The 24,707-nt window shown below is 42.5% G+C and overlaps 1 protein-coding gene across 21 annotated transcripts in view; it reads left to right on the top strand.

Annotated features, from left to right (window-relative positions):
* MAP2 (microtubule associated protein 2) overlaps nt 1–24,707 on the top strand; it is a 232,492-nt gene that overhangs the window by 91,723 nt on the left and 116,062 nt on the right. For all 21 annotated transcript variants that reach the window (XM_066322388.1, XM_066322389.1, XM_066322392.1 and 18 more), the window contains exon 3: nt 3,635–3,700. The gene's annotated coding sequence lies outside the window, so the exon portion shown is untranslated. The remainder of the gene's footprint in view (nt 1–3,634; nt 3,701–24,707) is intronic.

The raw sequence follows: 24,707 nt of genomic DNA on the forward strand, positions 1-24,707 counted from the left end.
TTGCAGAAGATCAGACAATATTTAGAGAGTCTGGTGAAGCATTTGTCTCCTCTCAAGCTCTCCAGAAGGCAGTCATCCCTGGTTCAAGTGCTAAGACAATAGCAGATAAAAAGAAAATTCCCTGTTCCAGGGATATTTTTACCAGAGTGGTGCAGTTCCTGCTCAGTAGACCTATGCCTCTTAATCTACATCACTGATGATATTGGAAGCTATTTCAGGCATTGCATAAAATGTTCATCCAGTCTTTGCTAAAAAAGAAGCAACCAACCCACAAGTCCTTTGTTAAACACTGGTTACAAGGCTTCAGCAGTAATTTGGGTAGAAAGATCTCAGGCTGAGGTTGTGGAAGCATCTTGCTTTGTTTGGGAAGAGAGGTTTTGTGTGACCTTGGGAAAGCCCAAACTGATGGTTGTTCTTCCCTCCCCCTCCCCCCTTCATCATCCTGAAAATGAGGGGAACACTACCATAATCTCTTTAGAGTTTTCCCTCCTCTAATTTATAATGGCAGCTGTCTTCTGTTTTGCCCAGTGTCCTGCACAGAGGAACCCAGTATGCAGCTGCACAGTAAGGAATGTCTTGTGTGAATGTGGTAATGGAGTAAAACCCACCTGAACCAGCAGAATCTTCTGGAGTATAAATCAGACCTCAGTCACAGTCTCACCATCTCCTTTACTGAGGTTGTAAATGTCTTTACTCCTCTTTGAGAATCACAGTGCTGAAACTGTGATTTAATGCTTTCCAGGATTTTGACTTGTCAACTTCCTTACATATTTGTATTTTCACTGTGTTGGGATGCACTGATTTCATGTGATGAGTTTCCTATGTCTGTGAGTAAGTCAGGTAAACATGGGGTTAAATCTCAGACTAGGCTGAGTGTTCTCTGTGTTCCAGCATCTATCTGGATTAGGACCTTCATCCCTGTCTCCTCCTATGCCTTTTGTCAGAAGTATTTTTATAAGTATGAAGACATACATCGCAGGGCAGGCAGAACAAACTTGATGATTAGGACGGTTTTTATTTGCAGTATCTTAAGATTAAGCCATTGTCTATGGGCTGTTTCAGCGGCTTGTGTCTCTGGAAATGCTTGCATGGGCAGACTGAAGGCGATTTGGGGAGCTGGTTGAAGATTCATTCCTAGGTTCCAGGGTGTGGGACACAGGCTGGCAGCTTGTATCCATCCTTTGTGAGCCGCATGAGTTCTGTTAGGAACCTCTGAGACAAATTACAGCACAGTTTTCAGGACTTTTTATTTTTCTACCATCCCAGCTCCAGGGACCTCCCAGAGCTCCTGGTTACTTTGGCTAGTGAAGAAGAGATCGTAGCAAGGCTGTGAACAAGCACCAACTGGTAAATGGTGGAGCTGAGGAAGATGAGGCAGGATTAGGGTTTCCTTGGTTTCTGCAGAGGATGATCTCTGCAGTGGGAGGTTTGGCAGCAGCAGGCACCCCTTCTCATGAGTCACAGGAGGCTTTTTCTGAGGAAAGGTCTAAGAATTGCGCTAGTGCCACTCTTGCTTGTTTTTTTTCCTCTTCTTTCCAAAAGGCTTTTTTGCCACCATGTAGAACTTGTTCCACTGTCGTCCTTGTCCCTACAGCCTACCTTCCTCCATTTCCTCATCCTCCTCACTGCTGTGGTGGTTGAGAGAGTGGGGAAAAATTGTCAGCTCAGGATAGATGCTCTTAAGTTACTAAGATCTGTTTATAGCAGTGAGGGTGGAATTTCTGTTTGATGCAACGGCTGGTGGATGTGTGAAGTCATCCTGTGGTTGTGGGGGAAGACAGGAGGGAATTGATTCCTTTTGCAGCCCTCTACCCCCAAAATTTGGGGAGAAAAACCCTGGAAATCAATGGGAAATTTGTTACTCCGTCCTGTAAGCCCGCTGGCCCATCCAAAGGTAAATGGGGTTTGTTGGACCTCTCCCAAATTTTGTGGTAGAGAGATGTTTAATTTTCCTGTTGATAGCCTTTCCTGTGAGGTGCTCTGCTGTCACAGGGACTGAGAAACACCAGCTTACTGCTGGGAATTGAACCTAGTTGACTTCTGTGTCCTGAGTGCAGGGAAATTTATGCTTGTCTTCAGTCCTTAACAGTGTGCTGGTTACTCCTTGGTTACTCTTAATTTCTTCTTTGCTGTGTATGCTGTTTTATAACAAACTTTAAATGCTTGAAAGCAAAGCAGTTCATATTTTAATTTTTCTTATATTCTTTTAGGAAATTAATTTATGCTTCTCTACCCTTTCTTTACAATCCCTCTCTAGCTGAGCTGTTTAGGACCCCAGCTCCTCAGAGCAGATGGGGAGATTTCCAAATTCACAGGTTCCTTTTCCTTTCTGAGATTAATATTGTCCTGAAGAAAGCCTTGGAATAAGGAGATGAGATCAAAGCAGACACAACAGCTGAATAGTGGCAGTGAAACTGAACTCCTCACTTCACAGAGAACTTACTTCTGAGCTGAACTGTGCAGTGATCCCTGTTACACTCTTGTATTAGTCCTGAAGGGCCCTCCCTTGCCCCTGCAGTCCTACAGAACTTCTGCATTCTCCCTGGTTTTATTTCCCCTTGGTGTGAATAAGCAAATGCAAGGCTCAAATAGCACAGTCAGGCTGGTTCCAACATGTGACCAGCACTAGATAGAAAAATAAAAAGGGGACAGCAAATTGCCCTCTTGATCTGTAAAGCAGAAAATCCCTCCAGTCCTCCTTTTTATTGTGTCCCGTCCATAAACCCTGTTTGGGATTTGGATCAGCAGCACGGCAGAACCGGGCGCGTTGCTGCCTGTGCACTGTGCAGGCTTCTGTGTGTCTGGCAGCAGCACAAAGGAAACCAGTCGATGATATTCATCGGATTAAAGGCCCCGTTCCTGGGGACACACTTGGTTGGATGCAATTAAAATGCCTGTCAGGCATTTGATACCAGCAACCCCTTGACAAACTGCTTCAGCAGCCGCGAGGTGCAGCATCCTATTGTAAGTGGATGATGGCGGAGCCGGCTGGCTCGTCGTCGTTCTCGAAATTTCCGTGGCCAGTGAACTCCCTCTCCCTCTCCCACTCACCCTTTTTTCCTTCTCACCACTGCGGGGACTTCTCCTAATTTGCAGTTTTCCTTTTCCTGACGTACACATGGTAGATCCAAGCTGGTGGCTTGCAGACTGCGTCTGTCTGGAGATAGGCAGCGAGCCGATGGATAACAACACTCCGGGAGAATGATTATGCAGCAGTTATTTAAGGATAGGATTTTGGGGTATGGCAGCAGATGAGCTAGTAATGATTTTATGAAAAAAAAATAATGTCAGCTTTGTTTGCTTGTTGAGAATTTGAGAGAGTTATACCTTTGTGCTGAAGCTTTTTGGATTTTGTCTGCGGTAGATTAAAAATCTGTGGCAGTGCACATTGGATGAATTAAAATGAATAGGTAATAAACTCCTGTGGATTTGTTTATAAATACATTGATGTATGCATGGTGTGTGTTTTATGCAGACACACCTTCATACACAGATCACTGTATGGATATGTTTATGCATTTTTGTCTTTGTATGATAGAAGAAACACTTTTCTCATAGGTAAAGACTGTTTTTCAGCAAAAAAAAAAAAAAATTTCAGGTTTTTTTTGTCCCTCCCTTTGTTTTGTATTAGCAGATTCTTCAGCATATAGTCTTGGACGCAGCGTGCTGATTGGAATCTTCTTGTTCAAAGATCGGAAAGGTAGGATGCCTCTCTTTGAATGTGGTGCAGGGTGTGGGTTGCTCTTTGTTATTTTGTTTTTCCTTTTTGATTGAAACAATATTTTTTGAGTTGTTGTTGTTTGGTTGGTTTTGTTTATCTTTATTTATTTATTTATTTATTGGTCAGCCTTGCAGAGATTTTCAAATTGTTATGCCAGGCGCTGTAAAGTTATTTTTGATGTGTAAGCATATGCTCTAGGTAACTAATTAGTCCTTTTGGCTGCAGCTACCAAAGGGTGAGATACAAACCCGAATGCTTGTCTTATGGCTTGTGTTCAGTATAGTTAGGGTGTATCTGCCTCCTGTCATACCACATTTGTGTTTGTCTTAATACTGATTTTAGCGTCAGCAACGACAGAGTTAATCTCTCAGGCTTGTTGCAAGCAGGTACAATCTCTCACAGGAAAGCAGCTCATGGTTCCAGCAGCCTGTCAGTGCTGGCTGAACAACTCTCTGATGGCTTTTTGATATAGCACTGGCACTTCAGAAATTACGGCTGTGTATCTAAAGGTGGAAAACAAGCTGGGTTTTTTTGGCAATGTCGTTGCTCATTCCCAGGACTAGCAGTTTATTGTCCTCTTCTCCTAGTACCTTTTGGCTGTCCTTACTTTAAGCCCTTGCCTCTGTAGAGGAAGAAGGGAGATAAAATGTTACAGAATGAAATTTCTAAGTTACCTTGTATTGGGCTTCCAGGTGTGTCAGATAACTAAGGAATACAGATTTCATAGATTTGCAGTGAGGACGGCACTCAAAGAAAAAAAAAAAAAGAAATCTAGGCAGGATTGAAAATCTGCTCTCTTCACCTTGATGGAGGGACGAAAAGGTTTATCCATCTTGAATTAACTCCTAGGTGCCAGTTCTCAGCCAACACCTACCAGACCAGACTTTATGATGTTCTTCTGTGTTGTGGTGCCCTGCAGGTGATCATACTTCTTAGGTCAGCATTTAGACCTGGAGGGAACGTGTGCAATCACAGTATGCATGTGTCTTTAGTCTGAAGTTTTAAGGGCCTTGTAAAAACCTGATAAAACCCCACAGGATTTTTTCTGGAAAGGCAGTTATGTGTCACTCTTTGAGAAAGCCTGAGCTCCTGAAATGGCTGTTGTGGCTCCCCAGACAGGCAGGAATCCCAAGCCAGAACCTGGGCACTGGCAAAGGTGTGGGCCACTGCTGACAGCAAAGCACGCCCCACAAAGGTAATGAATGCTCAATATCATTGAAATTAATTTCTGTGACTGGTTGATAGATGCTGTTTCCTGAGGGAAAGCATTGTGAATTTTTCCAGATATTCTCGCTCCTGTTTTCTTATGTACAATTCCCTTCTTTGTTTTCCTCTTCTACACATCTTTCCAGTCTCCTGGCCCTTGCAGTTTTTCTGTCTTAGGCAGAAAGCTTTTTACTCTAATAGATTTTCCTGGCTGAATAAAATTTTTGAAAGGATTTCTTTACTTGCTAGTTTATCTTAGCTACTTTTAATACTGCTTCCTCCTGCTTTCAGTTACCACTAAGCTCATTGAAATAGAAAAGCCTGTAGTAAATAGTGTTTAAAATGCTTTAATTTGTGAAAAATGCATTCAACATTGTGATTTTAGCTAAGAGCAAGTCCTTTCTCTTCCCTCTACTTATAATTTCACTTCCATTGTCCAAGGCAGCAAGCCAAACTGCAGTCTCATTCTGATTTCATTAATGTTTTGCAAACTCTGTCTCAAGGACTAATACTGCTTGCTGGGCTTGATGTCAGAATCCAAGGTTTTGCTGCAGCACTGAAGAGGAGGAAAGGAAGGATCTCTCATAAATAGAAATTATAGCAGTGTTAGCAGACAAGTAGAACTGCCTGGTTTTTATAATATTGGTGGATAATGAGTCCAATTTTTTGACAATGTGATCCCTTCAGATCCCTGCAGGTTTTCATCTGCTGTGGGAATGGATCTTATCTCCTGTGCACAGCATCTTATCAGACCTCTATGGTATACTAAAAACAAGGAAAAGACATCAGCTATTTGTTATTAAATCTGAGTTGGTGAAGACTGGGTTTTCTTACTGCATATAGGAATACATATACATTTCTTGTACTTCTGATTTAGCAGTCATTTTGGCCTCCTCCTTTTATCTGGCTTTTTAAGATTCATGTTACAAATCATTCCTTCAGGCTATAAAGAAGAAAATGAGATGTTATACTGGCAAAAATGGAAATAATTTCAAACAATATGACTTTCTTGCCTAAGAGGTAAGGGGCACTTAGGCTGTAAGAAGAGAATTAATTCTAGGCTGACAGGACTTAAAAATCCCCTGGCCACAGGGGTAGCATAAGTTGGCTTGAAATATCCAAAGAAAAGCATGTTGTTAGCTGATACAAAAAGGCAAGAGAAGCCAGAGTGTGCAGTGGCAATGAGGTGTGCTGGATTAGAGTTTGTGGACTCCAAGGCATTCACTCAAGATGACGTGATGTTTGGCACTTGCCTTCAGTTCAACATATGATATGGTAACCAAATGCACCAAAGGCATCCAGAAGGGAAATGTGGTGTCAGTTCATCCCCAGGGCTCTCCTGCAGGGAGCAGCTTCAGGAGTGAACTTGGGCCTCCAGATCTGTCCCCACCCTGAGACTGTCATCTGGTTTTTAACCCTGCTCGTCATGACCCTCACAGAGGAGGTAAGGAGGCCATTTGCTTTATGGCTGCCCTAGGCTGGGTCTCAACACCCTTGGTTTGTTTGTTAGGGTTAGATCACCAGGATTCATCTTGTTTTGTCCTATGATTATATGAAACAAGTAGTGGTTTGAGCATTGGAATGGATGGTGCTGACTTGGATTTATGTCTTGTGCTTGATGAACGATCGATTCTCAGTGATTATTTTCTTGCTATTCTACTGATTAGAAAGACTGTGTCCTAGGAAAATAGTTTGGTGGCAAACAATGGTCCTATATTATGGCTTTTTTTTCAGCTGCAATGTGAGAAAGGGTCCCTTGCAGGGTCTGCTTTTTCTACTTGAATGTTGGTTGTCCTGGGACTTGTAGAAAGGCAGTTACCTCTGTGACAAAACAGGCTGAAATTGGTCAAGGCACTCAGAAGTTACTAGCTGCAGAGAACATAATCTACATGAAACTTTCAGTGGCTAAGACTGGAGCTAATATATCCTGATGAATACTTTTTCATATGCATTTGCATCTTGTGTCTTCTCCTCCTGTGCTAGAGCTTCCACTCTTCCAGTTTCTGTGTGGCTGTGTGCTGCCAGCTGGGCAGGTCAGAGGCAGCGAATGGTGAGGTTATGGCAGTGCTTTCTTCCTTTAAATGAATAGTTAAATTTAATTTTCTTTTTCATTTCTAGGAAGAGAAGCTTCTGTCCTTAATTCTCTGTCAAGCTACATTTAAATATTAAAAGCTAGGTATAGTTAGCAGAAGTTTTGGTTTAGTAGTGTTAGAAAGGGCTCTGTGTAACCTGTCAAGAAAGTAATCATTAGAGCACAAGAATCCAGTGGAGAATGAACTGGACCAGGAGCTGGGCTGATATGGCCTCAACTGGAGGAAGAAGGTGCACCTGATGATGTGCAGGCCTGTGTTTCCTGTGAATGGCTGTAAACTGCCAGGTTAATTCCTGAAAGTTTCTGTCTTCTTTCTCTTCCTTGTTTTCTTTGTCTGTAAAACAAATACCAGTGTATTTCTCAGGAGAAGTATTCATCAGCTTTGCAAAAGGGCTGAGATCCTTGGTTACAGGAAGCTGCCAGATTTGATGATGAGACTTAGGATGATGGGTTTTGTCTTGGCTGCAGTGATAAAGGTGTTTGTGGTATTAGTGCAGTAGCAGTAACACTAAAAAAGTTAAAATACATTTCCTAACATTTGATTTCTCCCCGCTTCACCCATCAACTTATCTCTTCTTCTTTGCTGTATAGAATTATGTTGTGATCATAGAGGTCAGTGATGACATTGAGATGTTAATGAATAAATAGTAATCAATAATCTGTCCCATTTCATACAAAAGAATGGCTGTTTCCTGATGGACACTTGCTGGCATAGCAAAGCTGTGAAAGGCAGAGTCTGTGTTGGCAGTAGCGTGCTAGGAAAAAACCTCTATAGCAGCAATGCTGCTGACTCATGCTTTACAACCCTGGAACATTCCCTGAAAGGCTGGAGATGCAGATTAACTTCCTTTCCCAGTCCTGGTCAGGGGACAAATCATTGCATTATTTGCCACCAAGTAAAGCCTCTAGATACTTATGCACTGCTGCTGTTTCCACTGACCTTTCACGGAGTGCATTAGCGTGGAGCTTGTGAGAAATCATGGGCAATTTATTTTAATACCTTGGGTGTCAGTCAGTGCTAAATCACAGAAGCTATTTACGTTTATTTTCTGAGTCATCCTGGTTCTTGTGATAAGGTGATTTTTTTTCAGTATGTGTGGTTAATAAACTGCATTTATCTCTCCTTTTTCTTATATGGTGTGGGTATTTTGCTTTAAAATGCAAATTTATGCCTTAATTGGCCAAAAGAAAATGAATCATGTAAGGAGATGCCTTTCTTTGCTTTTTCATTGTCAAGGGGAAAGGGTTCATGGCTGCTGGAGACAGAATAGAGAGCAGTGGGGGAAGATCAGAGGTGTGTATTAAGTGTCAGGATAAAAGTCCCTGTATCATCCAGTTACCTCTGTCTCTGTGGTTCCCAAGTTGCTTCCTTCCACATGCCCAGAGGGACCTGAGCACTCTACTGCTCCTCAGCATGGTAGCATTTGATACTGAGAAGCTTGATCTTATGGTAGAATTCATAGCCCTGAATTTGGCTGGGGAGAAAAAGATGTGTGGGACAGCTCTGGGGACTTGCACATCCTCAGACATCTATTTCAGGTGTTTGAGGTACAGATGTGGAAACAAGGTGACAACACATCTCTGTGAAAAGTTCCTTGGCAAATCACTGCCAACTGCAAGTATAGGGCAGCACAGTCGAAGCGTAAGTTATGGGGAGGCTGACTTGAAACAGGGACTGGACAGAGCTAGAGAATAATGTAGGTATTTATTGAAGGGCCTTTAGAAGCTACCCCTTGGGCAGAACAAGAGCCTGGCCAGGGCTACACCCAAGGTGGACCCAAAATGGTCACAAAATGGATGGCTGGTCATGAGATCTCACACTTTTATAAATTTTGGTCCATTTGCATATTGGGGTTTAATTGTCCAATTACAGCTTCAGGTTGTGAAGTCCCATCCTTTTTGTTTTACTTCTTCAGTCTGCTGCTGTTGATGCTTTTGGGCTTGGAAGTTCTACCTGTTGTCCTCGGTCTCCAGCAGGAAAAGGATTTTTGTCTCCCTACTCTCTGAAGAGAGCTTACTAATACTTAATATGAGGCTCAAATCTACACCCCTAGGCAGCACAGAATCTGAAAAGCATGAAAGTTAAAACTTAAGGCATCACAGATAGTACAGAGAAGGGGAGATTATGCTGAACTGGTGTCTCATTTTTGCTCTGGAGAAAGCCCCTTGTTCTGCCTGCTCTGTAGTGCCAGGAGCACTGTTCACCTGCCTGTCCATCCCTGTGCTGTGCTGTTGGGCAGTGTGCTCTCAAGCCCCACACGGGCTTCTGGTGGGACTGCTGCTCTCTTGCCACTGTATTCTACATCTTCCCTGAGCATCAGGAGGGCTTTTCTTCAAATATTATTTATTTCTGAGCTGATAATTTGCAATATTAGATGTCAATGGAGTTGATTTGGAGTTTCACAGGCTTTCACAGGCTCTCTTGCCAGGGGGATTTTCTATACCCACACCCCCCTCCCCCCTTATTTTTTAAAATACTCGAGGCTGAGGTATTATGGAGAAAGGGCAGCAGAAGTGGACAACACAAGGCTGTAACGACATGAAGATTGATCAGGCTCTGCCTTTGGGCAGTCTAGCCCTGGAAACCAGCCTGCTCTGTTGGGATTCAGCACTGCTACGTGGTTCTTCGCTGGTATCCAGCCCTGAGCACACCAGGACACAAGTTCATTGGTAGCTCCAGCTTGCCTTTGTCTCTGTCTGCAATCACAGATATAAAAACCCTGTCTGCAGTCATAGTCTACCTGAGGTTGTCCCTGGCAGGGGTTAGAGAAGGAACAAACCTACTAACATTTCATAATTTAGGACAGAACTATCTGCTTTAGGATTTCCACGGTTGCAACAGTTTAACTGAAATCTCTTTAAGGGTGGATTTATTTGTATCGATCCAAACCCCTTCTCAGCACTTTTTAGTGGGATTATGGTGGCCTGGCAGGTGAATTTGCATTAGACTCCTCCATGCTGGCAGTGGGGTGTAAACCAAGTTTATGATGAATCCAGATGGCTGATACCTGTATTAATAAATGCATGTTTAATCTGGGCTTAGTTGTTGTTGCATTTTGAGTGTATGCCAGCAGATCTGTGTTGCCAGGCCTCATCCTGGAGCTACAGGTGTAACCTGGCCACCCACAGAGGTGCTCAGCCACCCTCATGATCAGCTATGCAGTGAGGACAGATCCCTGACCCAGTGGCATTCTGCTCCAGTGGCTTCCTCAGGCTTCTGCCAAAGTTGAGTCAAGTCTGACTGTTGATCCTGTGTCTTTTTAAAACTTACAGGAAATTTGAAGCACACATACTTCTCTTCTAAGTGAAGCAAGGTGCAGTTGAATATGCAGTGAACTCCTCACTCATAATACATAATCTGCTAGAGCCAGTGTGCAGCTCTTACGTGCATCTCTGAATCTGTAAATCTCTAAATGCCAAGACAACATTTGAGTAATCTTTTCTTGAGGTTAACAAAATGATGATAAGGAATGATGGAGGAGTATTAGAAGCTAAAGAATGAGTCACGATGGCACTGATTTTTTTCTAAACATATAACAAAATAGAAATTAAAGCTACAAATTGAGAACCTCAGTAATGTGCTGAATGCCCTCAGAAAAGATAGAAAGCTAAGATTTAAAGTTCTGTGATCCTCTCATATCCCATAGTCCTGTGCATATTCAAAAAAGGCTGACCTCTCTTTCCAGAAGCCACTGGGGTCCACAGAGATTTCTGCTTGGTACCTGTTGCTGTGGGCTCACTATACTCAGAGCTGCTCTTGATGACCCCATGAGCAGAAGCTTGGTTTCTTCTTGGGTGGATGTGCAGTGTCTGGGAGAAATGAGTCCTCTTCTTGGAAAGTTGCCATTAGGTGGTACGACTGCAGTGCAGCTAAGCATAGTAACAATCAGTAAAGTAAGAATTGGTGCCATTATTTGGAGTGGTGGTGTTACATAATGACTAATAATAATAGCAGTACTTGAAAGGGCAGAGTGAGGCATGGGCAGAACTGCTCACTTGGACAACCTTCCCTGAAATGAATGCTCTTGAGGGTCTAAATGATTGGGCTGACTCTTAGGTTCGTGGTATTTTGTCCATTAGTAAACATGTCTTTCAGCAAACACTCACAGAAGAAATTATGGAAAGGTAAATTCAAGACTAATGTATGCAACTACTAAAAGTAGTTTTACAATTGTATGCTAGCTAGTGTGTGTAAAAACTTCAAATACCAGTGTGTGTGTTACAAGGGGGAAACTTCAGCACTTTAGTGATTAATTATGGAACAAAAGAGATGGAAACCATGCTCCATGACACGAGTAAGGCATCCATGCATATAGTTGGTAAACCATAAATAACTTCCTGAAAAAAACTCACTAAAGAATACAAATCCCTAAAGAACCAAAATCAAAAGAAAACAAACAAACCAAAGGCAGAGTTCTGTGGCTGCCTGCACTATCATTCAGAACTGATGCACATCTCTTGGTTCCCGTTAATTCTGCAGTGTCCCCTAAGTGTTCTGTTTTGCAACTTGTGGAGTGGGTGGGTTGCTGTAAGAGCAGAGTAGTCAGAGATTTTCATCTTCATAAACCAGTTAGTTCAATGTGCTGGGATGGCCCTTAGTACACGAAACTGGCTAGGTTGCATTCTAGTGTTTGAGTGGGCATATTGCTATTGTGGTGAAGTCCTGATATTTTCAGTGTTCTTGTCCTGGAACTTTTACCTCAGAATGATACTTGCAGATTGAGCAAAGCCTAGAGCCTACCTTTTTTTTGTGTGTGTGTGCTATCTTTTCTCATTTTGTGTGTCAGTAGGCAATGCAATGTGTTAGGTGTTAATGAGCATATTGAATGGAGGGAACAAGAGCAGGAGGGTGTGTTGAATCCCACAGTTCCTGCTCCTGGGTGTTTGTGCTTGGCAGCCCAGGTGCAGTCAGAACCCTCCAGGCAGAAGGCTCTGCACAGCTGTATTGCTGTGGTTTGCCTGTACAAGTTGGACATGGATGTCTTTAGGCAGCAGGGTCTGCACGTGACTGAAGAAATGTCTCCCTAATTGTGCTGTGTCTGTGCTGGTGGTGTTGTACTCCACCACATGTGAAGGCCACCACTGCTGCTGCCAGCTGTGTCATGCTGGGGCTGGGGCTCTCCTGCACAAGCAGGAGGGGCACATCTGTGCCTTTTGCTGAAGGTCATGTTCATTTTTTTATTCTCTCAGTTGTAAAGAGATCTGTGCAGGAAGAATTCCTTTAACTTCTGCTCCTACGTTTGAAAAAGGGAAGCTTAGGGCTATTGTGATATCCTTTATAGGCAACTTGGCAGATGATTGTGGTTCTGCTTCAGAGATGTCTTGAGCACCAGAGCCACCTCAGTCACCTTTTGGATTGTGACTTGATGGGACTGCAACTTTGCAACAAAATACTTCTTGGCTGTGCAGCCCAAAACTTTTTTGTTGTTATTGTTCTTTGTATGTTCAAGGTAAATCTGAGCCCAGCAGGCCAAATATAAATATTCAGCCATGGTGGATGGCTTTGAAAAATATTTGTGGTTTTCCTCCTAAAATGTCAATCTGTCATTTACAGTGGAGAAAAGTAGTGAGATGTACAAAAGGGGATACAGTCAAATCATTGCATCTGTGTTCACATGTTCACCTACATTTTGTTAGCGTTGTGTTTGCATTTTCCAGAGCTTTATTACAAATAGCCCTTGTAATATCACTGTTGTGACCTCTACCTTTGCAGTATCCAAATGAGCGTGAGAAATACCAAAAACTCTTCCATATAATATCAATGAAAGAGTGCTGGAGTTAGAAGTATTTTTATGAGATCTGTTGCAATAAAATACTGCAGAGAGAATAATTTCTGAAACAAATAAGCTTCCTGTAACCAAATATGAATTTGTCCTCTGTATATATATGTGCATAATCAAATATAATAGAAAAATTCATATAAAACCATGGTGTCAGGAAGGGAAGAAAATACTCTTATCTTCTTTCACTCACCCAGAATTTCACTCAGTTTATAAAACTCCAGTGTTTGGGATGTTTTAGGGTAGGTTCTTTTAAAACTTTCTACATCTGTCAGAGGGAGGATGATTGTTTCTATCTTGTCAGGCAGAAAGGTTATATAGGTGTTCTGAAATATTGTTGCTGAGCTAAAATTGATAAAATAATTTAAAAAATACTCTTACTGGGCCTAGTGTAGCCACTATGGAATTGACTGTTGACTTGAAAAACCTTAGGCAAGGCTTGCAGTGAAGGATAATCCCAGATGTGGGCATCTCTTTTCCACATGTATTTCTGTTTGAAGAGTTTACTAAATACAATGAAAGGCCTGAACTGTTCATGTGTATTCTGTCAAAAATATGTTGTCACCTGTTACAAACAGGTTTAAACCCAGAACAGCAAAGAAAGCTAAGTCTCTGTGTAAAAAATGGAAAGAACTTGGAGGGTTCAAAATACTCCCAAAATCGAGATTAAAACCAAACAAGACTATATGTTGATGCCAAGATATTGATACATTTTTATTTAACAGCAAGAGAGGCAAAGTGAAAAGTTAGAAAGAAGCCAAGGTTACTTTAAAAAGAATTGGATAGGTCATTACCACACTACTGCCCTTGCTGCTGCTGAGACGGGATGGGGGCAAAAGTTTTTGCCTTTTTTATTTTTTTTCCTTGCTGTTTGAAGTGTCTTCTCTGCCTTTCCTGATCTCTGGAGCAGTTTGGGTGGGATGCAGCAGCCCATCCTCTGAGATGCAGGTGTTTTTATGGGCTGTGGTCTCTACCGCGTGTAGTTTTCAGGTGTTGAAGAGGGATTATGATAAGCAGTCACAATGACAAAACACTTTTTGAAGCCTTGCTCTTATTATTAGGCTCTTACCCCACCTTTGGATTCATGTTATGGTGCTAATATGCTTTCTTGCAGTTTTGCTCCTTTCTTCTTAAATCGAGAGAAAGAAATAGTTGTATAATAAACCGTGTTGCGAGAGTCATATGTTATGACGAAGCTTAAAGAGGCTTTTGAGGATTTACGGCCCTGAGAGTTTAGGAGAACTGAACTAATTTTCATTTCCCAGCAATCCTGTTTGCAGAGATCATCGGGAGCTGGGTATCTCTAAAGGTGAATTAGTGCAAGATGTCCAGGAGGTGGGAAGCAGGGACCTTCAGCTCCTGCAGGAAGCTGTAGCTGCTGGCCGTACCTGAAATGCTGACTGCTGGGGCTGTGGCTTGCCTGGCAGCACAAAGGCAATGGCATTGTCTCTGCAGGTTTGCTGTAGGAGGGTTAAGCCTATGGATTGAGGTAATCCTTACAATATTAAAAGGCCCACTTTTGCAGTGTCTGTAGGAGAAGGGCCCGTCAGACATCACAGAAACTTGCTGAGATGTCTCTGAGTGTTTCTCACTGGCTCCTCCAATGTGTCCCCTGCAGTTTTTTGGTTGTCTCTGGCTGTTTGTTTGTCAGGCTGATCAGCAGCTTTTGCTTTTGGTAAAATGCTGCCCCATCCCCAGCAGAAATTGGCTTTGCATCTGAGCCTCTTGGCTGCTCAGTGGAATTAAGTCTTTCACCGCTCCATGTCATTCAATATTCACTGCAGTCCACTGGCTCTGGCTACCCCAGCTGACACTGGTTTTCTGGTCCTTTTGCCCTCTGTCTGTCACTGATTCTGTCTGTGCAGAAAGTTTATATCTCTGAAGTGAATTTTTTTTTTTTTTTTTTTTTTTTTTTTTTTTTTTTTTTTTTTGTCCATGCTGTCCATGGCAGCTTGTCTCAGAACGCCCCAATGAAACGCTGGGCTTGTCAGGCTGCTTGCCACATTTCCAACACGGTGTGCCTCTGTCTTTCCCAGAGCTGTGCTGGTTTGTCCTTGGGTCTGAAGCATGTGTTTGCAAGGCACAGAGGCGTAGCTTATCACTGCTGGGCAGGAGCATCTGTCCCAGGCTCTGCTTGTGTTGTGCTTGATGGAGAGCATGGGGGAATTGCTAAATGAAAGCATGGAAGGAAACCCCATGACCTCTGCACCTGTTTTAGGTTAGAGGGCTCCATGGGACAAGAGCCAGCCTTTGAATCAGCATGTCTAGAGCTGGGCTGGGCATAGGAAAACTACTTATCTGTTTAAATAGGCTTGATAGCTATTGTGTGGCTGCCATCTGTCCTATACCACACACAGTAACTTTGTTTTATTATCATCTTTAACCATGTCTCACTAGGTCTCTAAACTGCTGGTCAGTATGCATTCATTATTGAATAAAGAGGCTGCCACTTTTTTAACAGAAAATAATCTTACTACAATAGTGGTAAATGAGCCCCCTGCTTTGGCTTGAGTGCCTTTCTGCACAAGAAATGTGATTGATAGCAGGGACCTCAGTGCAGCATTTATCATCCTCATTAATCACAGCATTTTAATAGGGCACTTTGCTTTAAACAGAAGACAGTAGCTATCTAAACAATAGCTGGAGCATTAAGCGTTGAAAGCCAAAGTGCATGTTATGGTTTTGGTTTTTTTTTTAATATATTAGGAGGAGAAAAAAAGTAGGATTTCAAGGAGAACAAGTGTTGGGTGTGGAGGATGCTTCGGGGAACTCTGAAAAAAGTTTATTAGCAAGAGTTAAGAGGTTTGAAGGAGTTTTCAAGTGGGATAACAGTAATAAAAATGTAATGGCAAATGTGTAATGCGCTGTAAACATTGTTTATTGTGCCAACACATATCCCAGTCAGTCTGCTTACCTGTGTCAGGAGATGGTAGTGATTGATATGCTGATGGGTGGTTCCACTGTCTGCATGGCTGTTGGGAGCAGACTGAAGGTCTTGGGTATCTCTGGACCACCTCTGGATCCAGTTACATGCAGCACTGCCTGTGAGTGGAAACAGGAGTAACTCTGTGGTTCATGTTTTATTGGTCTGTTCTTTGCAAGTGTTCTCAATGTCAGCAATGAAGAGTTTTAAAAGGTTGCAAGCATTGAAGTGCCCAAGTGGCATTCTTCCCTTTGCCAACCTGTCGTGAGAGTTTTAATACTTGCAAGAAAGCAGGAAATTTTCTGGAAGATTCCTGAAGGTGTTTGTTGTCCTCAGACAGAGGTTAAGCCCAGGCAAGTTCAGAGTTCCCCTGTTGCTGTTGGAAGTGTCCTCTTACTGTTGTGATCCTGAGGGCTGCAGGGAGCCCTGTGGCTGTGAAGAATTGAATTGTCTTTGGGTGCTTAATACTGTCACTTGCCAATGCACATCTGTGAACTAAAAATTGGATGGGTTCTTAGCTCTTTCTGTAGCAAAATCCTACACAGGTTTCGGTGCTGGCAGGGATGTGAAATAGGACAACACTCTCAGGACCCTGCTGTTTTCACCAGAGGTGAAAGTTGGAAGGTGGTCAGAATGAATGAGTTAATAGGTAATGGAGAATTTTAAGGTCTTTGCAGGAATGTGTTGGTCTCTTTTTCTAGTTTTTCCCATTTCTAGTCTTTGTCCCATTGACATCTGTTGAGCTTCTGCAAAAATTTTGAGGTGCCCCAGTAAGCACTGCGGGAGTCCATTCTTAATATATCCTAAAGAGGTTATTGTTACGAAGGGCTGTGCCTGGGCTGTTGAGTCAGTGTGGTGGTAGTTGGCAGTATCAGCAAGGGAATGACCAAGAGAATATTTCCTTTTGGGTGCTTGTGGTCACAACTGCTCTGTGTTAGGGATACCTTGCTGCTCGGGGGGGAAGCATCTGCGCAAAACTTAAGCCAAAACTTGAAAAATAAAACCCCTAATCAAACAAAAAGAAAAGTGGCAGAGGAGGAAGGGGAATGGAAAGATCCTGTTCTGCTTTGAATTCCTGTTGAGACTGGCCACCTGTGTGGCTTTGGTGTTGTTTTGTTGCAGTGAGTAACAATTTGTAGAAAATGAAGCTTTGTTCCTCCTTCCCTAACCGCCCTGACCACAGTTTGCATTGAGGATGGGAGGAGAAAGGACCGTGGGGTTGCTGCACTGTCACTTAAGCAAAACTAAGGAGCAGCTACAGGGTGTTTGAGCCATTGTAAAAGGAGAAGTGAGTAACTGTAGATGGTTAGACATACTGAATAAAACAATTTGAGAGCTGGGAAACTGGCGTGGGGACATTGACACAGAGCTCAGTTGCTCTTTTGAAAATATATTACTTCACTCGCTGTGATTTTTAAGTTCAAAGCAAGGAACAATTGCTACACTTAAAGGGTAAAAAAATAGATTGGAGCAAATACACACCCTCAGATTAAAGCCTTGACGCTACAGCACATTGTACTGTATATGTAAAATGTACAGGTTGGGAAGACAGCTGTTCCCAGAGCTTGCAGCATGTTTGTGTCAGTACTGCTGTGGGAGCCTGCTGCCATTTCTCCTTGGTGGCTGCAGAAATAGGCACAATTGCACGTTTGCTGACTCCTCCTTGGGTTGTCTTACCTATAGGGTTTTCCCCACTTTAGTGTTTCAGTTTTGGATTTTGTCTTTTTAGGCTCCAGTTGTTCAACTGGTGATGCTCTCTTAACCTGGTATCAGTTGCAGTTTCTGGCAAGGGGAAGAGGAGAAGGTTGGAGATGAAGAGGCAGTCCATAAACTTTGAGTAGCTTATGGGATGGGGCAGCTCTACAGTACTTGACTGCTCTAGAAGCTGGCAGACAAAATTGCTTGCATGAGGATGGTTTTCTTCTAGATCTTCCACTGATTTCTCTGTAATTTGGGATGAGTAATTTAATTCTTGCTCTCACTCCAGACTACATTACTTTTTCTTACCTAGAAAACACATGGAAAACATATTTCTGGAGGCCATGAGGTAGATACCTAAACTACAGGATTTTCTATAGTTATCTAAAGCCTGTACATACTTTATATTCACTTGAAACTGAGGTGACTAGGTCAGTCTCTTGTCAGGAGTGGACCTAGATCATGCAGAAGGATTCACAAGTTGAAGGCATTGCTGTTAGAGTGTGCTGTGGATGGGGTGAGTGCAAAGAACTAAACGACAGTGCTTTGCTTTTTGCAGCAAGCAGAACTCTCTGGTCTGTAGCATGGCAGGGTACTAGCCTAGCATTTCCTTATATAAGCAGAAATGGCAAATGCTTTTATTATGGTATTTAAAACATCAGAAATTAACATTTTAACTGCTTAGAAGTCATCACACGCAAAACGTGCTGTTACAGCCTAAGGTTTGCTGTACAGCATATGTTATATAAAACTCCTGTGGGTACCTGAATCCTGGTTGATTATGCCAGGACAGAGCTATCAGAAGACCTGGGTTTAGTTGTTTTCTAGCCTAATAAAGACCCAGTTGCTGATGCTGAAGGCCACAAAAAGAAAAGTGCTCCTGGACTCAGGGCAGTGAACTTCCTATTACTTTTCTCTACACTCCGTCAGAAAGCCGAGATTTAACAACTGATCTTAGCACTCTAATATATTAATTTCACCTTCCCCTTTCTCACACAATCTAATCTTGCCATAAACTTGTGTCTTTGTGTGCAGTCAGCTCTTAAAGGCTGGTCTGCATGCAAAACCTGTACCATTTGACCCACAGGTGTACTAAGGGGCTGTGGATAATTATACAAATATGCACTTTCTTCTTTGTATGCCCAAGAAAGACTGAAGTTTTTTCACTCCAGGAGCACATACCTTCTCAGTGAATGTGGCTCATAGATCTGTAGAGATTTTGATGGTATGTGACACCTGCGTGGTATCATCTCACTTGGATACCATGGTTCTATGTGGTTTCAGGTTTGACATAAGAGTTCCCTTTTGGGAGAGCACTCACTCCCTGGCAAAGGGGCAGGGCCTGGAGGTGGTGTTCACAGTGGTGAATACTCAGCTACTAGTGTGTCTGCATGACAGCATCTGGGATGGGAAGCAGATGCTTGCTGTGAGGACATATCCACCTTGCCACTGTGCCTCTTCAGCTGGGAGCTGTCATTGCACTGTGCACCACAGCTGTAAACCAGCTTAAGATGGACTTCTGAAACTACCTGTCAGGCAAACCCTCCTGATGTAACAGAATGATCTTTCTGACCACTCTTTTCTTAAGGGCAAGGGAACACAGGATTGCATAAAACAGGTTCTCCCCCTTTTCTCTCTGTGTTACATGTGAGAAGTGTGTGATACCATGAAGAGAACATGGTTCAAAGCCTCCTGAAACTTTCATCAGCTTCAGTGGGTTTTGGATTGGTCCCCTAAGGACCTGCTTTGATCAGTAAAGAGAGTGCATTGGGCAAATACAGGTGCTGACATGGGAAGGGCTGCTCTTGCTGGTGGGGATATTTTCCTGCTGAGGTTTGCAGGTGAAGACAATGGCTCTTTGGGTTCCCTCCCACTGCTAAGGCAAGGAGAGGCAGGCTGTGTGCAGGGCACATGGCAGCTGGGGAGGAAGGCATGTCAGATGCCAGCTCACACAACATGCAAAATGACTTGAGCAAAGTGGAGCTGAAATGGCATGACCTACTTGACTTAGAATACCAATTCACCTCAGCTGCAGTCAGTCTTGTTCAGGGAGAAGATGGAGTAAACATGCATTTTTTAACAGGTGACGGGTGAGATAAAGATGAGGGAAGTTAATTGGAATTGTCGCTGCGGAGTCTTTTGCCAGAGGCTGGCATTATGCTGAAAAGTGCTGACATTAATAATGTTTGCAGGATGAGACAATCTATTGTTTAATTTAATGACTAAAATTCACCTTCTAATTATTCATTTAAATTGAGGTGGGAGAGCTTTGGCTTGCTTTAGTTTCCAAACTGCCATTTCCTCTGAAGTGCTCATGACTGCCACAGATGGTATTGTGATACAACCCTTACATCTAAAAAGCTCTCAGCATTTTGCTGGAGATGTCTGTTCCTTGGTTGATCACCTTTAGTGGAGTAAATTAGTGTAATGATCCATACATTTTTGATCAGATAAGGTATAGCTAAGGTGCAGTTGGGTGTGAATGTAGAGGTGTTTGAGTGTGAGCTCTGTGTATACAATTTAAGGTGCTTTAATTCACATAGTTACATAATTTTAACAAATACTTAGACAGTAATTGTGAGGGATCTGGCTGAATGTTAAAGGTAAAAATGGTGGAGGAAAATACCAAAAAGGCCCTTAAAAGTAAATTTTTTACTTACAGGTGTTTTAATAGCAATACCTGGCCGTGTGGGATCAACCTTAAAACTTAAATTTACACTGAAATGCTTTCATTTTTCTATTCAAACAAATTTGTATGTTTTTTATTGACTGGTTGCAAATGGTACATTAAAGCATATGCAGTCAAATTGGTGTAGACTTTAGGGGTGGCTTTTAGCTTCCTTGTATGTGTTTCAGTATCTCGTAGCATGTTAGAAATGATTATTTGCTATTTGGGTACCTTTTCAGCTGTTGGGGGAAGGTGCAAAATTGGGTGCAAGTTTTGAGCTCATGGCATTTGTAGGGCAGGCCACAGTGAATATCTCCCCCCTCACTTGGTTGTAAGCTTCTTTAGCTGTTGTCAGTTGAGGATGCTTTCCTGTTAAATTGCCTGTGTCACTTTTGGAGATGATTTTTCCATGAGTTGGTACTTTTAATGATCCATAGGAAAGAATAATGTTATGGAAAAGACTTCTGGTAGGGATGTGTGTCTCGTTTTCAGAGGTGAAGCCATAGGTGGACTTTAAAGGCAGTTACTGTTTGGGTACACATGTGCTGCAGTAGGAAATGCATCTTTTGTGCCCTGGTGGCTCCTAGTTTATCACTTCTGGAAGCCAAAACTCATGCTAGCCCTCATCATGTAAGATTTTGCCCCTTGTGTAGCGTAGTTCAGTTTTTAGTTCCAAATGTAAAATACCTTCTGCAAGTTGTGTATTTTTTTCTGTAAGTAGTAAGTTCAGGGTGGATTGTTTGTTTATTTAACTAGTTACCTTAATGTTCTTAGGAATAACAAGATTGGAACAGATAATTCATAACATGAAGTTTATCCAAAAGAATAGGTCCTCTCTTCCAACCCCTCAAGGCATCTAAGCACCCATTAGTCTCTTAGCATTGAATGGCCTTGTGGAGTAGGAGACTGCTTCTTCACAGGCTGTTAACAACTGAAAAGGGCTGAAGCAAATTTATTACAGGTACACATATAAATACAGCAAATTGTTTTGTAGTATTATTTTCTTGCTGTAAACAGTTACCTTCATACCAAGAAGGTATCCTTTGGCATTTCTTTGTTTCACTTTTTTTGAGGTTCGAGCTACTGGTCAAATCCTCTTGATCCTTTCAAGCTGTGACTGGTGAAGTAAGTGAATAGTAAAGTGTACCATCTCGTATAGCCATCTGAATTGAAAATACCCTGGCTAACTTTACAGAGCAAGCCATTGAGATACTAGAATATGGCAAAATTTTATCCACTAGTTACTGATACGTAAGGGCTTGTTTTCACAGTTGCCAAGCAGAGGTTGTGTGACAGCAGGAGGATATAGGCTAATTGAGGCAAATTGATTATTTATTTTGTGACACTGAGCACATATACCGGGTTACAGGGGATTAATTCTGTCTTCAGTTTCACAGACTTTATGGCCCCACTGTCATGCACGTTCAGGACGAGTTGTGTCCGTATTTACTCCTGGTGGAGCCTGTTGCTGTGAGACTGTGTGTCTGCACAGAATTCAGGCACATGTTTTAGGTAGTGTTATATTGGTGGCACCTTCTCCTGTCAAATGCCTATTTTTTTTTTTTTTCACTGAGTGAAGAGTGTTCAGGGAAATGTTGAAGTTCTGAAGAACATTGTAGGTCTGCCTTTACACTCAATTGTTGGTAGTAGGCCTTTGAACTTCTCTGTCTCAACCTTGATCTTTGTCTCCCAATATCCCCATCATTAAATTGAGATGTGGCACAGCTTGGAGCAAATGCCTGTGGGCTCTTCTCAAAAGAGGGAAGTCTGTACATTCCCTCAAGCAATTTTGGGTTAATGCCACCATGACTGGAGTCTTGCATGAACGACCCTGACAGTCAATAAGGAGAGCAAAATACAGCTTTAAAAGATATGCTCAGCCAAGAGGCAATTAATTTCAAGAACTGTAAAACTGTTTTAATTAGTTTGTAGGGGTGAGCTATTTCACATGGCATATGTTTTCTGGGAAATAGTCCAGCTCAGTATTAAGAGGCTGCAAGAAAATTGTCACTTAATATGTGGATGCAAGGGGCTTGAAGGAATGAAACCTTAATAAAGGCCAGTACTGTCTAATTTACTTGAGGAGGGTCAGTTCAGGTGTCTTCTAGTTTTCAGGAGTACTGACAGTTCTGTTGCCTTAAACAAGTATTGTATTGGTGATCAAATTTTGTGTTCTAGCTCGTGCTTTAAGGCCACACTCTCATCTGATAGAGTCTAGAGTTGTGCCATTTAGGTCACTGTGCTTGTTTTGAGCCGAGCCAGGTCTGGTAACAATATATACCTCTTTAGGAAGAGATAAAACACTGTCCAGGTGAGCATAGAGAAGTGCAAGTGTTAGGTGTAGTTGTATTAATAGGGTTGTATTAATAGGGTACAGTTGTATTCTTCTGTATGCAGTGATATTGTCACTGGATAGGCAATTGTCCTTTCTTTAGAAGATCAAACCCAGTCCTGTTCCCATAATCTTAGAGCATCTTCCCCAGAACACACCTAGAACTGAGGAGCCCATCTCCCAAATGAGGGAGTATGTGTACAGGATGTATGTCACCTGACATTCTCCCTCCTCATCCAGCAGGAAAGAGAAAACATACCATGGCTAATCCAATTAGGCAGGAGGTGTGCTTTCGTTTTGGTGAAGGTGCTGTTCAGCAAAATACCCTAGTGTGTTCCCAGAAGGAAAGGTGGATTAAAGAGTGGCTGTCCATTTGTGGTAGGTAACTGAGCAAGGTTTTCATTCCTTCCACACATCTAGTTTGGCTGTTACCTCCTTTAATCTCCAGTCAGTGTTTTCTGATCAGTGTGGAGCCGAAGAGTGTCCTTCAGCATTGAAAAGAGAAGTGGAAGGAGGAGGCAGACAAAGCTCCCTCCATTGCTCATTTCCTGTTTCTGTGTATTTCCCCAGCTCCTGCAAAACACAGAGAAATCTGGTTTTTAATGCCTTAGAATAAGAAGCAGCAAAGCACTGGGATTTTTTAGTTTGCATCCAAAATACCATGTCTTCTAATCATCTCAGAGCAGCAGACATGAAAGCTCCTTCCAGAGAGATGTCACAAAGGTCACACGTTTTCCTTTGAATAAGGAGCTTAAGATAAACTTCAAGCCTATGGCCCATATGATCTGTTTACTTCATACAAAGACTGCAGCCCTTCGCTAAGCAGAAGCAGTGATTCTGTCACTAGAGCTTGGATTGAAACTCCAAAAATCTTGCATGTGATTTCCTGATGTACCGTAGAGCCTGTGTGTGTTTTCAGGCAAGGCATTTTATCTTACTTAGCCTCAATTCATAATCTTTAAAAAAACCTGTGCGCAATAGCACAATACAACACAGTCCTTTAAGTGTTTTTGAAAATGATTCCTCATAAAATCCTCAAAAATCAGGGGCAGGGAGCAGGAAATAGTGGAGCAGCTGGCGAATGGGAATCAGGTTATGGAAAAACAAACATAGATAACTTTCCTGTTTTATAACTTGCATCTGGACATATTCTGCACTGATGTTGAAGACAAGTTGATTATTACAGAGAACTCCACATCATAAATTCAGGTACATAGGAACAACTGGGGTTTCCTTTTCTCTCTTCTGTTTGCCTCTATTGGGATATAAACTGTTCAAGGATCGATGCCTTTTCTCAGTATGGGCACTGCCTACTTTTAAGGGGTTCCACTGTCAGCCAGAGCCTACATTTGTTAAGGGCATATTGGCATTTATGTTATAAACTAGAAATAAGTAGAATCAGATCCTACAAGGTTGTTGGTGCTTGCTCTGCTGATTAGAACCATAGAGTCCCAGAACTATTTGGATTAGAAGGGACCTTAAAGACTATGAAGTTCCAACCCCCTCTGCCATGGGCAGGGACACCTGCTAGACAACACTGCTCCAAGTCCTGTCCAACTTGGCCTTGAACTCTTATTATGGTATTTAAAACATCAGAAATTAACATTTTAACTGCTTAAAAGGGATGGGACATCAACAACCTCTCCGGACAACTTGTTCCAGTGCCTCACCACCCTCCCAGTTAAGATTTTTTTCCTAATATCTGATCTAAACCTCCTCTCTGTCAGTGTGAAGCCATTCCCCCTTTTCTGTCACTTGAAGTTGTAATACGTAGTCCTTGCTGGCTGCCTTCAGGTACTGCAATTGGGTTATCCCAAAGCCTTCTCTATTTAAGGCTGAACAATCCCAGTTCTTTGAGCCTTTCCTCACAGGAGAGGTGCTTCAGCCCTCTAATCAACTTGGTGTCCCTCCTCTGGACTTACTCTAACATTTTAGAGCTGATCAAGCTGTGGGATACAGAAATCAAAGGCAGTCTACTGAAAAAATGAAATCTTTCAGGCCCCGTAGTTGAAAGGATGACCTTTTTCTCAGAGTTTGGGTGCCTCAGTCCCTGGTCCTGAGGTAGAAAAAGACAGCTAGGAGCAGGTCAGTTGGTTTGGCTCCATAAGGTGCACCACAGGGTGATCTCACAGGTGAGATGGTGCTTAGCCTGAGCTCAGTCTGCACAGGGCTGTATGAACTGACTCCAGCAGTGGTTCTCCAACACTCTGCCCTCAACTAAGGGATTCTGTAGCTGTAGTATCTGGCAGCCACTGTCTGGCTAATTTGTTGCTGGAATCTGGTGGTA

The sequence above is a fragment of the Sylvia atricapilla genome, chromosome 7 (assembly GCF_009819655.1).
Source record: "Sylvia atricapilla isolate bSylAtr1 chromosome 7, bSylAtr1.pri, whole genome shotgun sequence".
Lineage (NCBI taxonomy): Eukaryota > Metazoa > Chordata > Aves > Passeriformes > Sylviidae > Sylvia > Sylvia atricapilla.